This window comes from Phascolarctos cinereus, unplaced genomic scaffold (genome assembly GCF_003287225.1).
Source record: "Phascolarctos cinereus isolate Bilbo 61053 unplaced genomic scaffold, phaCin_HiC Scaffold_2;HRSCAF=192, whole genome shotgun sequence".
NCBI classification, from domain to species: domain Eukaryota; kingdom Metazoa; phylum Chordata; class Mammalia; order Diprotodontia; family Phascolarctidae; genus Phascolarctos; species Phascolarctos cinereus.
In genome coordinates, this window is record NW_027555625.1 from 371,000,045 (window position 1) to 371,017,046 (window position 17,002).

Sequence of the window (17,002 nt, forward strand, 5' to 3'; positions counted from 1 at the left end):
CTGTCTTTTGCCATTCATTGCATCCCCAGCATTTAGCATTGTACCTGCCACATAGTAGGTATTTAAATGTTGACTGACTGACTGCACTGGCTAATAAGTTCAGGAGCAGAGGCCCCTACCACTCTTTGTCTCTCTTCCTCTGAGAAAGAACAAATAGTACCTAATAACAGGTCACATTTACATAGCACTTTAAGGTTTGCTAAGCACTTTACATAAATTATTTCATCTGATCTTCATAACAACCCTAAGAGGTAGGAACTATTCTTATCATCATTTTACAGATGGAGAAACTGAGTCTCAGAGAGGTTAAGTGACTTGCCCCACAGTTACACAGCTGGTACTGTGTCTGTTGGAGGTAAGATTTGAATCCAGATTTTCCTGACTTCAAGTCTAGACCTCTAGCCATGAATCCACACTGCTTCTAAATACTAGTCTTATGTCACAAGGAGGTCAAAGATGGAGGAAAAACTTCTATGAAATAGAAAAATATTTATGGCATCACTCTTAGCTGTAGCAAAGAACTGGAAACCAAGGGGCCACCCATCAAGTGGAAAATGACAGAACAAATTATGCTTTATGAATGCAATGAAATATTTTCGTGTCATAAGAAATGGCAAATAATGATGAATTTGAGGAAACTTAGGAGGACTTGCTATGAACTAGTGCAGAGTGAAGAAAGTAGAACCAGAACAATTTACATAATGACTACAATTAATTTAAAAAAGAAAATGGCATTGAAAGTCATTAACACTCTTGTTAATACATCAACTTAAGTGTGACTTCAGGAGACTGAAGGTGAAGTGAGTATGCCTCTCCTCATCTGTAGAGCTGGTAGATGAAAGGTGAGGAGAGGGGCCTACATTATCAGACATGGACAAAATGCTGATTTTGATTTGTTTGTTTGAGCTTCTTTTTGCAGGGAAGAGTTCAGTTGGAGGTGCAAGTGTGAGGAGACACTTGGAAATGACCAATGTGTAAAAAAAAAAAAAAGGGCAACAATAAAACTTTTTTTTTTTGGATAGAGGACAGTTTTTCCCACTAGGGAATAAGTGTTAGAGCTCTTCTGGGAACTTAGGGAAGTTGTAGCCTGTCCTTCAGTGAAAGGGATGGGGTAGAGAAGAATGATTATAGAAACAGGAATGACTCCTTTCTGTTCTGTTTGCACTAAGGGTAGTCTGAGGGCAGAGGAATGGACTGGATGAAATCTTAAGCCTCCCTTCTCGCCTTTGAGGCCTCAGCTCATTCTGTGGGTTCCTTTCTTAAGTTTCAGTACTGCCTGTTAACTTGTTTTCCTCCGGATGTCTCTAGGAACATTTATTCCTCTTTATCAGTCAGGAAACACCAGACCCTGTCTGATGGGATAATTGATCTGAGCTAGGAGCAGCCAATTTTTAGAAAACTGAAATGAAAAGAGGAATGTTAGCTCTTTGAGGGCAGGGCCTGTATTTGCTTTTCTATTTATATCCCCAGTTCTTTGCATAGTGCTTAGTACATAATATTTACTAAATGCTTTTTCATGATGAGCAGGCAGAGTTCAGAAAAACCTGGAAGGACTTGTATGGACAATGCTCAGTGAAGTGAGCAGAACCAGAAGAACATCGTACACAGTAACAGCCATGTTGTGCAATGACTAATATTGATAGACTTAGCCCTTCTCAGCACTGCAAGGATCTCCAAAAGGCTTATGATGGAAAATGCTATCCACATCCAAAGAAAGAACTGTGGAGTTTGAATTCAGATCGAAGCATACTATTTGCTATTTCTTTCTTTTGTTTTGTTTTGTTTTCTCTTTCTTGTGGTTCCTCCTATTGGTGCTAATTCTTCCTTACAACCTCACTAATGTGAAAATATGTTTAATAGGAATGTATATGTATAGCCTGTATCAGATTATGTGCCATCTTGAGGAGGGAGGGGAAGAAAAAATTAAAACTCAAAACCTTATGGAAGTGATTGTTGATAAATCAAAATAAATTAATTTAAAAAAAGGAAAAAATGCTTTTTCATTTACTAAAAAAAAATCTGAAATGGTTGGACTAGATAATCGCTAAGGTTCCTTCCAGTTCTAAACCCCATGGCCTATGGCTTGCAGAACTGTAACTAGAAAGTATCTTGCCCGAAGCCCTGGGCATTGCTTAAGGGATACTCAGATCAACCTTTTAAAATACATTTAGTTTGGAGGAGGGTGGGGGTGGACCTCAGACCTGGGGACAAAAAGCCCTGCAAATGAATGAATGAATGAATAAGCATTTATCAAGTTCAGGTCCTTATCTCTATTACTGTGAGCCAAATGCTGTGCTAAGTGCTACAGATACAAATACAAAAGTGAGAGAGGGTCCCTGACTTCAAGGAGCTTACTTTCTAAAGTGGGAAGACAACACATACCCAGGAGGAGTGGCCAGGGAAGGGAGGATGGAATTACAGGAATGGTGAGGTGAACCAAAAGGCAGTTAAATGATTTTTCTTGGAACAGTGGTAGTATTTGGTATTGATTAGATTATTGAATTCCAAGCCAGAAGTGGAATGGGAGGGGATGGAGTTAGGGCATATACTTGGTGGCCAGATGAATAGTAAGATGGCCAGGCTAGCTGGACGGATGGAATGTAAAACATGGTCAGAGCTCTTGAGCAATGGTCTAGAACAGGCTACTTGGGTTTGTGCTTATTCATTCACCAATCACGGCAGCTTAGCTCAGGGCAGGAATTCCGAACCTGAGTCCATTGACTACCCCAAAAGTTGGGAACTTTTGTTTTGGGGGGGGGCCAATACAGATGGGTTGATCCAGGTGGGGAGAACTCATGGCACGTGTAGGGTGAGACCTCAGGGCACTGATGCGGTTGCTGTGGGGCAAGTTGCAGGGAGGGAGCAGGGCAAGACTGGATTGGGGAAGAACTTGTCTATGGTGTAGCCAGTGAGGGGGAGAGACATTTTTGGCAATTTCCTATTGTAACTAACTAATCTTAAAAACCAGGTGGTGATAGGGGTAGTTAGGTGGTTGCAGTGGATAGAGGGCCAGGCCTAGAGTTAGGAACACTCATCTTCCTGTGTTCAAATCTGGCCACAGACACTAGCTGTGTGACCCTGGGCAAGTCATTTAACCCTGTTTGCCTCAGTTCCTCATCTTGTAAAATGAGCTGGAGAAGGAAATGGCAAACCACTCCAGTATCTTTGCCAAGAAAACCCCAAATGGGGCCCAAAGAGTAGGGAATGGCTGACCAGCAGCAGCAGCAACAGCCTCATTCCCCCTCTTGGAGGAGTGTAAATGCTCTCAGTGTCCTGGGGCAGAGCCGGAACTGCCGACCCCAACCCTGAGATACATTCCCTATAGGAATACGGATGATGCTATAAAATTCTGCCATTAGAGATTCTTTCCTTTAGGTTACCAGATATGATTCCCTCTAAAACTATAACTGTTCATAAGCATGATAATAAATTAAGCATTTAATAGTCATTAACTGAGATAATATATTTGAAAGTCCTTTGTGAATAGTGTAGCATCCTATAGCTGTAAACAGTTATTATTATTAACAGTTTACTGGGAGTTATTGTCAGATCCATCACTTACTAATAGCTGAAAGCAGTTTTTTTGTTTGTTTGTTTGGGGTTTTTTGGCGAGGCAATCAGGATTGACTTGCCCAGGGTCACACAGCTAGTAAGTGTCAAGTGTTTGGGGTCAAATTTGAACTCAGTTCCTCCTGACTCCAGTGCCGGTACTCTATTCACTGTGCCACCTAGCTGCCCCTGAAAGTAAGTTTTGATGGGGGTAGGGGTAGGGACAAGGGAAGAAAGAGGTCCAGATGAAGAGCATTCCTAGGTGGGGATAGCACTAGAGCACTGGGGGCTAGAACTCCATAAAGGAGGAGAGACACAGTGATGCAAGGGCTGGTGGAAGACTAAAGCCCTCAGAAGATCAATTTTGTCTACTTCGCCATTTTCCAACTGCCAGCCATACTTGCAGGGTCAAGTTCCCTAGGGAATGGGGATGATGATGCTGGTTTTCTTTATGCCTGTCTTTCTCTTTTTGCCTTTGTATTTTTCTGGTTCTGGTTCTCCATTGTCTGACCTCACTTGCTCTCTCTTTCTCTTTCTTTCATGCTGTCTTTCTGTGCCTATCACTTCCTCCTTCCTCATTTTGGTGACAAATCATCTTGAGATTTGGCAGCTAAGTATTAATCATCTGTAATGGGGCCCATCGAGTTTCAGGTGCGTCTGAGGACAGCAGTCTAAGGAGGGAGTTTTTGATGATAAAGGAACAGGATGATAATAGATAGGTGGAAGTGGGATGGGAGAGGGAGGGCATTCAAAGTTCAAAGGGCTAATTTTCAGAGGCTGGAGAAGTGATCAGTCTCTCTTGTCCCTTCCTTACCCTAGGCAAATACTCTTTAAATGGGTGGTTACCTGGAAAGTCTGGCAACATTTCAGCAAGATGAAAAGACAGCTCACACACAAACAGGCCATAAGATTGGGGATCCCTCCCACTGGGATTCCCTATAGTACTCAAAGGTGTCACACCTGAACATTGAAAGTGCTCTTTATAGAACTGACAAAAAAACTATTACCCAGTAGATAAGCAGACAAAAGACATGAAAAGTTTTTAGAAAAAGAAATGCAAATGATGAAAAAATGTTCCAAATCATGGATAATAAGAGAAATGAAAATAACACCACTGAGGTTTTACCTCACATGTACTGCCTGGGAAATGATGATTAAAAATGAAAGCAATTAATGTTGAAGGGGCTGTGGAATTACAGGTACATACTCATATGCCTTAACTGTTGATGGAGTTGTAAATTGGTCTAAACATTCTGGTAAATAATTTGGAATAATTCAAGAAAATTTACTACACTGTTCATACCCTTTGATATAGCAATTCCCCTGCTATAGACACACCCCATGGAAGTCAATGACAGAAAGAAAGGTCCTATACATAACAAAATATTCCTAGCAGCATTCTTTGTGTTGATTAAAAAAAAAACCTGGAAACAAAATGGACAATCATTAATTGTGGAGTAGCTAAAGATATAATGTTATATTTAAATGGGATATTTTTGAACCATAAGAAACAAGTATGAGGAGTTCAGAGAAACATGGGAAGATGTATATGACATGATATAGAGTGTAGAAAGCAGAACCAAGAGTAGAATATATACAATGACTACAATAATGTAAATGATTACTCTTTAAAAAATAAAATCTTGATTAATTGTAATGACTAATCTTGGTTAGGTAATGGGCAGCTAGGTGGCACAGTGGATAGAATGCCAGCAGGCCTGGAGTCAGGAAGACTTATCTTCCCGAGTTCAAATCTGGTCTCAGATACTTACTAGCTGTGTGACCCTGGCAAGTCACTTCACCCTGTTTGCCTCAGTTTCCTCATCTGTAAAATGAGCTAGAGAAGGAAATGTCAAACCACTTCAATACCTTTGCTACAAAAACCCCAAATGGGGTCACTAAGAGTCAGACAGGACTGAAAATGACTAAAAATCTTGGTTAGAGAATTGATATCAAAAGGTCTCTCTTCTCAGTAGAGAGATGGGTAACTGTGGAATGTTATCATAAGCTGTCAAAGTTGCTATATTGGTTGACTTTGCTTAAATGATTTTTTTTTGTTACAAGAAGGAATGACTGGTGTAAAAACCTAAGGCAATAATAACAATTCAAAAAAGAAAATGCCAAATGTACCTCAAGGAAGAGCTCATTTATTACTTGTTTTGTTTTCTAACTTGTATGACTCTTGTGTTAGCTCATTATAACTCAGATGATTATTATATAAGCTCATTACAACAGTCTGATCAACCCACTACATTACAATCATCCATTGTTAGAATGGAAATCGCTTAGTGATAAGCTAATACTTCACAGCCTTAATAAATCCTTGATTACATCAATATGGAAGCTTCTTTCAGAAGGACAGATCCCAATCTATTTATGTCTTCTCTTATTTCTTGGTATAGACAGCGTTCTCTCTCTGGCAAATCCTCCAAAGGGAGTCCATCCAACAAACTGGAGGCCTCCCTCTAGGTCTCTTAACATTATTACATGGGTAGTAGTTTAACAATCAAGTTATCTTTCTGCTATCCCTTGGCCTAATCACATGGTCATCCTGACTACTTTTCCACTTATGTATCTCTTTGCTGATATATCATTTATGCTCAGCCCTCCCTCCCTCAAATCAAAGTCAACTACAAGTCACGCGTCATCATCCCCCGATGTCATGGTTCTCTAGAACAAAGGACAAACCACACAACACACAACCACGACATTTATGCTACTTCTTGTGGGTGTCATTGGTAATATGCTAGAACCTAATTATGTCCACTATGCAACTCCCTTGCCCTTTGGAGCCTTTTTTCATCATTTGCATTTCTTTTTCTGAAAATTCTTTATATCTTTTGACAACTTACTGGCTTTTCCTATTACATATTCAAACCTGAATTTTTGATTCTATAGCGATTGTAGCATCCCATGATTTGCAGTCATTGCATCAACTGGAGGAACATTGGTTTCAAAAAGATGGACTTTTGTTTCAGGGATAAGCTTGGCACTGAAAGCACTACACAACTTCCCAAATGCTATCCTTCCTCCTATTCTTCTCTGGGCCCAGTTCACTTGCCATCTGCCGTATCTTTCCAGGAGATCCAGACTGACTGAATAGCTCAGTGCACTGTCTATACATGTCTTAATCTGGACCATAAGTATTCTTCATCCACTTGGTTATTCCTATGTGGATAGTCAGGCTGAACTTTTCTGAGTCATCATGAATCTCATTTAGGAGGCTCTGCAGTGTTTCAGGGCTTGATTCAATCCACCGACAGCAGTATCTGAAGGACCCAACCCTCCATAAGGAATCCATCTTGCATTTGGACCCCTCACTAGAGTTCTCTGCAACACTGGCAACCACCTTTGACAAGGTGTTTTATGCCACACTTGATATTAATAATAGGAGGAAATCTGAACAAAGTTATCAACAAAGTTGTTGTTCACCAAACAACTCAACAGATATTTATTATGACAAAGGTCTAGAAAAACCACCTTGAATACTGCCTTCTGTACTGTCACAAAAACACATATTTTTGTTTTATTACTTGGCATTTGTACAGAGCGTTAAGGTTTCTTGTTTTTTCCAAAGGAAGGTGAGGCCAAATTTTCCTCTCTTCCTTCTCAAAACCCAAACTCTTGGTCCCTAAGGTCACATTTCTAGCCTCTTCCTTATATAGCCACCAATAGATGGAGATTTGAGTCCAGGCCAAGGCCTCCCATTACAGGCTCTCTTTATCTCCAGGGAGGATTTCCCTGAGGTACAGTGTGTATGTTCCAGTAATTCCTTAAGGGAACCTGGCTTCTTTGCCCTTTTCAAGGCAAAAGGAAGGTAGAGAGACAGAGGGCATCTCTGAGGAAGGCCCCCTGTAGGGCCAGAGATTCAGTGTTCAGCCTCCAGTGTTCTGTGTCCAGAGCATGGAATACAATCCCCCAAACTGGAGCCTGGAATGTAGACCTAGTCCCCTCCCCAGGAAAATGAACAGTAATTTGTCAAGAAGGGGGAGGGGAGGGGCAAGAATTCACAAAGGTTCCTGCCATGAAGCCCAGACTGGTATTGGGAAAAGGAACCAGGAATCAAAAGCCTTTAATTTCATTGTTCCCTAAGTGAAAAAAGGAGGAAGCTGCCATCTGCTGCCAAATGGGCATTTAAGAGCTAGCCTAGTCTCCCCCATTCCCCACTGCCTCTTTTCATCCCTTCTTCCCAAGATAGGGTTGCAGACCCTGAAAAAAAATCAGGGAAGCAGCTCCTGTTAATGTCCCAGCTGCTAGGGCTGGGAGAAGAGAAGCCTGTTAGAATCCGATCTAAACAACAAGAAGGAGGAAGGGGGGAAGGACAGGCTTAGGAAGAGGGAAGCAGTCACCCTGCGTTGCCATGCTCTGGCCCCCTGGAGCTGCCTTCCTTGTCTAGCACTAACTAATAGAGGCATCCTCAGAGCAGGTCTGGCACCAGGTGGTCTCTCCTTTGGGCTAGGCTGGGTGGGGAGGAGCCAGGGCAGTGCGGGGCATTTGAAACACCAGGCATCCTCCTCACATCCCTCAAGAATCTCCTCTAAGCCCTGCCTGGGCCTGACCCAGCTTAGCCTGTGAGACGTACCCACCTCACAGCACGGGGGAGGTACAGCTGCTGACAAGCTAATTAAAAACGCAGGAGGAGGGTGGGTTTTCGGGCATGGGAAGAAATGATGGCAGGGGAAGAGAGATCAAATAGAGATACTCTTGTTGCATTGCCTAACACTGGTCCCCCCAGATCTGCAGCCCCGGTTAGTCACTCTAACCTAGATTGACGAGAGCCCCCCAAATTGTCAGAGCCCTCCAGAGATCATCTTGTCCAGCTCTTCAGGCCTGTGAGTGCATGAAGTGATGGAACAGAGATAGGGGCTGCTCTTCTTAAAAGCCTCCAGGAAGGGCGAGGCCTCAGTCTGCCTTAGTCACCCACTGCAGTTGGGACCATTAGTGGAAAACATTTTCTCAAATCTAACCTTAAACATCCTGCTGTGGGGTCAGCCTATCTCTTCTTGTGCTCCTCAGTGAGATGAGAGAAAACTGCCCTCAGGAAATTTTTTCATAGCTTAAAGACTGCTTTCAAATCTATAACCCGATCCTAGCCAGAGGCAGCCAGGTGGCAGGCACAGCAGATAGAGCATTGGACCTGGAGTCAGGAAGGGGTGAGTTCCAATCTGGCTTCAGACACTTACTAGCTTAATGTGACCCTGGGTAAGTCCCTTAAAGCTCTGTGGGGATAAGAATAGTACCTCTCCCAGTCCTTGTGAGAATTAATATTTGTAAAGAGCCCCTCACATAATAGGCGCTTAATTAAAATGCTTATTCCTTGCCCTTCTTTCCCCACCTGGCATCCCTGAGCCTTCTCTAGGCTATGGAATCCCCGTTTCCTTTACAAAAAATAAAAATAAAAAATCATGGGACCAGGGCATTTAGAGTTAAAAGGAACTTGTCCAACCCTCTTACTTCATAGATTAAAAAAAAAAGCAGAGGAAATGATTTGTCCATGGTCAAGCAGTCAATAAGAGACAGAGCTGGACTTCTCACTCTAAATCTGGAGTCCTGTTGTCTGTCCTACACAACAACTAGAATTCTTTGTCACTGCCCTCCTCCAACCTCTCTACAGCCACACTTGAAGGGAGGCGGGGAGAAGAGTGCAGGACACTGTTTGAGACCCTATTCCTAACTAAACCACATAGGAGGGGAAGAGGTTTCCCTGTTTCCCTGGAAGGTGGCCAGGCTGGAACTTGTCTCTTTTAGGCTGGGGGTGGGCAACATTGCAAAGGCTTGTTAAGAAAGTGAGAATAAAGAGAAGTGACTAATGAAGTCAGGACCAAGGAAGAGGTGGAGAAAAAGAATTAATTAGTAGGATCAGAACTAGCTGATGCCCTCCCCCACCCGCCCCGGGGGATTTCTGAGAAATGTGAAAGCTCGGACCCAGGTCAAAACATCGTGCCTGCCTCATGTAAAATATATTCTGCTTGGAAGCTTGCAGAGAGAAGGAGGCTTCTATACCAGTCCTTGGCATGGAGGCTCCGTCCCTGTGCCTCTGGGCTGGTATCTTCCTAGGGGACAGCCTAGAGACCATCCCTTGCCTCCAGCACCCCAGCGCAAGCGCGAGCCACAGCCTAGCCGACTTGTGTTTACCTTTCAGGCTTCTAGCGAGCTGCAGGGCATTAATGATTAAAAGTGCCAACAGGCCAAATGCCAATACCGCTAAACCGGGCTGGGAATATGCTTCAGGAAGCTTGTTAACTCTAACAAACCAGGACCGACGAAAATGCATTTTCCCCACTTCTCCTATGCAATTCCATCAATTCCTCGGGAGGAGAGAAGTATCAGACTGCGCGCCAGCCGGGGGGAGGATCACTGCTCTCCCTTCCCCTCTCCTCCAGTCCCTTGGCCGTGAGTCACTTTGTCCTTCCTCCTGCCTGCAGGCGAACCAGGACACATGTAGGTCTTCTTTTCTGTTCTTACAGCTTCCTAAATTCATTCTGGTGACTCCTCATTACCTCTATGACCAAATACAATGCCCTGTTTAGCACCTAAATGCCATCTCTACCTGGCTCTAAGCAACGTCCCAGGTTTATCATATATTGCTGCCTTTCAGGTACTCTCTGGTCCCCTTGAAGTTCCCTTTTCATTCCTCACATGATGTGACATCTCTGATTTTGCCCAGGCTGGTCCCCTGGCATGCACTCCACCTATGCCTCAGAGAATCTCTAGTTCCCTCCAAAGCTCACTTCAGGTGCTGTTTCACATGAGGACCCCACTAGTACCTCCACTCACTCAATTTTTGTTGCTATTATTCAGTCCTTTCAGTCATGTTGGACTCTTCCTGACCCTTTTAAAATTATTATTATTATTATTATTATTTTGGCTTTTTGGTGAGTCAATCAGGATTAAGTGACTTGCCCAGGGTCACAAAGCTAGTAAGTGTCAAGTGTCTGAGGCCAGATTTGAACTCAGATCCTCCTTACTCCAAGGCTGGAGCTCTATCTTCTGTGCTACCTACCTGCCCCACCCTTTTAGAGATTTTCTTGGTAAAGATGCTGGAGTGGATTGCCATTTCCTTCTCCAGCTCATTTTACAGATGAAGAAACTGAGGCAAACAGAAGTTAAGTGACTTGCCTAGGATCACACAGCAAGTTAGTATCTGAGGCCAGATTAGAACTCAGGAAGATAAGTCTTCCTGACTCCAGGCCTTGTGCTCTATCCACTGCCAATTTATTACTCTAAAAGTAAGTGAGGTGCCACCCTCACCTAATTATCCAGTATTAATTTTGTATGTATTTTATCTATGCATGTCATCTCCTTGGATAGAATGTAAGCTCCTTAAGGGCAGGACTTTCATTTTTATGTACCCTTAGCACCTAGCTCAGTACCTTGGCATATAGTAGGCACTTAATAAACGCTTTCTCCTTTTCCCCTTCAATAGCCTAAAAACCTCACTGTGCATTAGAGTGGGGTTTCCTCCTTTAGTGGTGGTACCTCAGGTGACCACCCCAATTTGCCTCAGTTTCCTCATCTGTAAAATGGGGACAATAATAGCCACTACCTCTTCAAGCTTGTTGTGAAGATCAATAAAGCACAGTGTTTGACAGGTGTTATATAGATGTTGGATATCATGTGTCTTGAAGGCTGGGAAAGTAAACAGGGTAGAAATGGAGGAGAAATGGGGGAGGGGTAATGATGTAAGGGCATGGAAGCAGAGAAATATGGGCCACATTTGGAGAGTGGGAAGTAATCAAGATTGGCTAGACTGTTGAGTGCATGAATCAAAAGAGAGGGAAATAGGCTGAGAAGGTAAATAGGGACCCAACTCTTGGAGGGCCTTGAATTCCAAGCCATGGCATTTGGAATTTATTCAGGAGGCAGTGGAAACCAATGATTCTTGCCAGCCTAAGAAATGCAGAATGTTCAAGTACAGATGACTTGAGAAAATAGACTTCCTGATCTCAAGAACTCATAATCTAGCCAAGAAATCACTGTGTACAAGTCACTCTGCCAGCTTAGTAGCAAGACACCTGAGGAAACATGGCTCTAACCTTCCATCACTACTCCCTCCTGGAGGGCTGAATCATTTCACCCGGAACTGACTTTCAGAGGAATTCCTTTGAGATTGAGATAATGAAGGCATCTGAAACTGCAACACCTGGAAGGCCAGAGTCCTGCCTCCCACAGAGCCGGGCTTGTGAGAATGGGATGTGGCCAATCCTTCTTTCCAGACTGTTTCCCTTCTACCCTGAGATCTGCACCAGAGGCTGGGAACACTTAGCCAGAGCCCAACTGGGCAGTTTTTCTTCTAGGCTGATCTAAGGATAGAATAATGGTCATTGAGGACAGAACACCTACTAGAGCATTGGTGAAATAAGAAGAGAGGCAGGGGAAGCCTCTGATGTTAAAAGAATTAGACAAAATAATGCATGCCAAATGTAATGCAAATCAACTCATGACTGTGTGAATCCACAGCTCAGACCATTTTAGTAAAAGGCCTGCAGCCTAAAAATGGGAAGAGAGTAAGGTCAGTAGGAAATGGTATGGTTTGCCCTGAATATTCAGTAAAGCTAAATGAATCCCAGCTAGGGCCTAAGGGAAGAGGGTTCAGCTCTGGGCCTGAGAATACCAGTGCAGGCAGGTCCATTCCAGGGGAGCAAGGTTTTTTCTGTAGAAAATAGATACTTGGCTGCTCCCTGAACTTGACACTCCATCTCCTCCATTACACCCACTCCCTGCCTGGAATGCTCTTCCTCCGTACTTTTGCATATTAGAATCCCTGCCTTCCCTCAAAGTCCAGTCCATGCACAATGTCCTGCCAGAAGCCTTTCCTAATTCCCTGACTAGCTGCTGGTTTGTCTCTCCTCCCCAAATTATCACGTGCTCTATATGTGTACCAGTTTACAGGTCACATCTTCCTGATAGAATAAAAACTCTTTCAGTGTGGAGACCTATTTGTTTTGTTTGTATATCTCCAGTACCTGGCACAGTACCTTGCCCATAACAGGCAGTTAGTAAACGCCCATGGGACTGATTAGAATATTAGAGCTGGAAGAAAACTTCAAGGTCCAATCTCCTTATTTCATATGTGATGAAACTGAGGAAGGGCCAGTGATTTGTCCAAGGTTAATGAACTGGCTGAGTTAGGACAAGAACTCAGTTTGTATGGCTCCCCAAACAGAGCTCTTTGCCGTATACTGAATGTTTCTAGGTTTAGGGTTATGGATTTTTCAAGTTAGAAGGTCCTTAGGGGTCAGTACCCAAGTGAAAGGAACCCAGTGTTCTTTCTCCTGCATCGTGATACATCACTTCCTTGTACTTGTGTCTTTTGCCTTTCTGTGATGGTGTCTGGCCTGGTAGTCTTCTTAGTTCTGCTCAGAGAATAAAAAAAAAAAGCCCAGGGATTATTTTGGTTTGAACGGTTCTGTGGTTTGCCTGGTTGCTCTGTGAGGGCCGTATGCCTTGGCTTTTTGACAGACCCCCAGCCTCATCCCTGGCTGGAGCCCAGTTCCACAAATATCACCTGAGGGAAGCAAAGCCCGGTTGATAATCTGAATGTTCTCCATTCTTTTGCCAGCCAGCCGCATGGTACCCCCAGAGAAGGTGTTCTTGAAATCCTCCTGGGCACGCCGGTTTTGCATGTGATTTTCTTCCGATGAGATCTTGTTTTGCCAACTAAATTAAGACTATGACAGAGAACAGAGACTACCTCTTGCAGTTTAGTTCAATTAAGATTTCACATCAACAAATTAAAATGCATCCTCGTTGCCTGTAAGGCAAATCCGCCTGTGCTTTGGATAAGGCTCCAGCATTTGTTGCTTGGGCACCTAGCCGGAATAATCTGAGCTCAGCTGGGAGGACAGCCTCACCTTGACAGCTTGCTCATCTGTTTCAGCAGGCTAGGGTCCGAGTGAGGTCTTCATGACCTGCTTCCTCTAAACCACAGGTGGGGAACATTTTATCCATACAACAAGGACCAAAAAGTTATTCTGTTCATCAGTAGAATTGCAAAGTAATAAAGGAGCTTTGATGGCAAAACCATAAAATCATAATAGCCAGCATGAAGATTTGCAAAGCCTTTTCCATATGTAAAGCACTCATAATCCTTACAACAGCCGAGTGAGGTAGATGCTATTGTTATCCTCATTTTATAAACTGGGAAACTGAGGCTAAGAGAGAGTCACACAGCAAGTAATATCTTAGGCAGGATTTTAATTCCTGACTCCAGGACCAACCCTCTATCCATTGTACACCTCGTCACCCTGCCAAGATTGCTACTGCAGAAAGTAAACCTTTTTTTCTCTGTAAAATGAGAGGTAATTATATATATATATATATATATATATATATATATATATATATATATATATATATTATATATATATTATATATATATATATTTTAACATTAGGAAGGTCAGAAAGTAAACTGCATGAGGGCAGGAACTGCGTCTTGTTTATTTTTGTATCTTCTGTATCTTTGTGTCTTCCCTTGGTACCCATTATATTCTCTATACAATGTACCACAGGATCACAGAATCTCATAGTTGAAGGAACCTCAGAGACTGTCTAGTTCAACTTGATCTTAAACTTGTCCCTAAATAAGAATTCCCCTCCCCCGCTCCCATAACAGCCCTGATAAATGGACATCCACATGCTACTTGGAGCTCCACTTCATGCCCTTCCAGACCTTGGGTTGGAAATAAAGAACAGTCAAGTTGGACAGTTCCTTACTGGGAGGTATTTGCTCACACAGCACTGGATTTTCCCATCTCTTTGCTACTCATTCTGCCGTCTGGGGCCAAGCAGAATATGTCTAGGCTCTTCCACGTAAAAGCCCTTCAAATATTTGAAGATAACTATTGTGTCTTCCCTTCTCCAGCCTAAACATTCTCAGTTCCTTCAAAGAATTTAGTAGACAGGTGCTTAATAAATGTTTGTTGAACTGAATTAAATTGAATCAAGAAGTTGGGGGTGGAGGGTTTCCATCAAAATGATGATCACATAAATGCTTCTAAATTTAGGTAAGAATTAAAACACTTTTAATATCAAACTGGAAACATTTATTTTGGGGTACAGGAAGAGAGGGTGTCTGCGTGCAATAAAAACATCTGTTTCTTATAATTTTTCATAAGGGCAGCTAGGTGGCACAGTGCATAGAGCACTGGGCTTGGGATCAGGAAGACTTATCTTTGTGAGTTCAAATCCAGCCTCAGACACTTCCCAGCTTTATGACCCTGGGCAAGTCACTTAACCCTATTTGTCTCAGTTCTGCATCTGTCAAATGATTTGGAGAAAGAAATGGCAGACCACTCCAGCATGTGCCCAGAAAACCCCAAATGGGGTCACAGAGAGCTGGGCATAACTGAACAACAATGTTTCTTATAATCTAGAGAGTAGCTTTTTTAAAAGTATCTTTTAAAAAAATTTTTTTTTTAATTTTTTGGTGAGACAATGGGGACTAAGCGACTTGCCTAGGGTCACATAGCCAATAAGTGTCAACTGTTTGAGGTCAAATTTGAACTCAGATCCTCCTGACTCCAAGACCAGAGTTCTATCCACTGTACCACCTAGCTGCCCCAAGAAAGTAGCTTTTTTATTGCTCGTTTTTTAAAGATCAATATCACCAAATGAGTTAGATCCTTTCCTTTTAGGACTTTGATAAACCTTGGAGATGTATTTTTGTCTCCCTCCTTCCCTCTTCAGTTCCCCCTGCCTAGTCACAATTTAGAATTGAATATTTGTCGTTTGTTTTATTTATTTAACATTGAAATCCTAGATGGTGGGTTCTCTAGGTGTTTCTATTTAAGAACATAGGATCATCCATTTAGAGCCAGAAGAGACCTTAGGAGTTATCTAGTCTAACCTTCTCGTTTTACAGATGAAGAAACTAAGGCCAAGAGATTTTAAATCATTTGTGCAAGATTACAGGTGACAGTATGCTGATTGCCCTAAGCCCCAGAACACTGTAGGGCCTCCTCAGTGAGATCAGCCTATCAATCCACACAGGAAAAAACAAGTGGATGAAGAAGGTCTATCAGGCTACACAACTTTGACAGGTACTGTGGATATAAAGCTGGACTCAGAATTGAGGAGGAGGAAGAAAACTTTTAGGAAATTAAGCAGTGTTTTCAACAATTCCAGGATTCTCCCTAATACACAAATTCATCTTTTTATATCATTGTTCTTCCAGGATTGTTGTTTGACTATGAATCATAAAAGACTGCAGCCACTGAAGAATCAAAATCATATGTAACGGGGCACCAGCCCTGGAGTTAGGAGGACTTGAGTTCAAATCTGGCCTCAGACACTTGACACTTACTGGGTGTGTGACCCTGGGCAAGTCACTTAACCCCCATTGCCTAAGCAAAAAAATAAAAGAAAGAAATTATGTTTGTAAAGCACCTGCATATAGTAGGTGCTTAATGTTTAGCAGCTAGGTGGAGCAGTAGATAGAGTTTGGCCTTGGAATCAGGAGGACCTGAGTTCAAATCCAGCCTCAGACACTTGACACTTACTGGGTGTGTGACCCTGGACAAGTCACTTGACCCCACTGCCCACCCAAAAAAGCAAAACAAAACAAAAAAACCCACATGTAACCCACAGGTTACAATGTTGAGAACAGCTGTGGAAAAAAGTGGGCACTAACATAATAGCTGCAGTGTAGTGAGACTGACAGTTTTATGCTGGCCACCCCAAAAGGCAACAAACAACAAAAAACAATAGTTTTGCCACTAAGAGAAGTGGGATCAGAGTTTGCCAGTCCCTTTCAATATTCCCGGCTCACGTTATTTGAATGGAACCAGAGGAAGATGATGGGAGCGCGTGGAGTTGAAAGGCATTCTCTCCCCACTCCCATAGCTTCACCTAGATCCTTTGCTGTTTGCTAAGGCTACGGCCCTAAGAATGATCACTGGGATGGGAACTAAAAGGGATTTTACGTCCTGACTGTAACTCAGATGGGACTTAGACTGAGGGAGTCAGAGGCTGCAGAAAAGCAGTGAGTTAAAAGAAGAGACCGTCTTGTCTGGAATATTATGCTGTCGTTCTACAATTCTCTAGCTGGGTTTGGTGGCTGGTAATCCTTAGCTATATACAAAAAGAGCTTTAGTTTTCCTTGCCAGGTAGAGGCTTACGAACTGCTACACTCCAACAGATGGTAGCAAAGACTAGAAGACGGACCTGATGATTCTAAAGATTAGCAGATAGTAGCAGAGACCAAATCAGTGACCGTGAAATCAAGAGAGTGGAGACACCATTCCTAGTAAAGATGTTGTTGTTCAGTCTTTTTAGTCATGTCCAACTCTTTATAATCCCATTTGGAGTTTTCTTGGCAAAGACATTGGAGTGGTTTGCTATTTCCTTCTCTGGCTCATTTTGCAGATGAGGAAACTGAGGCAAATGATATTAAATGATTTGCCCAGCGTACCACAGTTAGTGTCTGAGGCTGAATTTGAACTCAGGTCTTC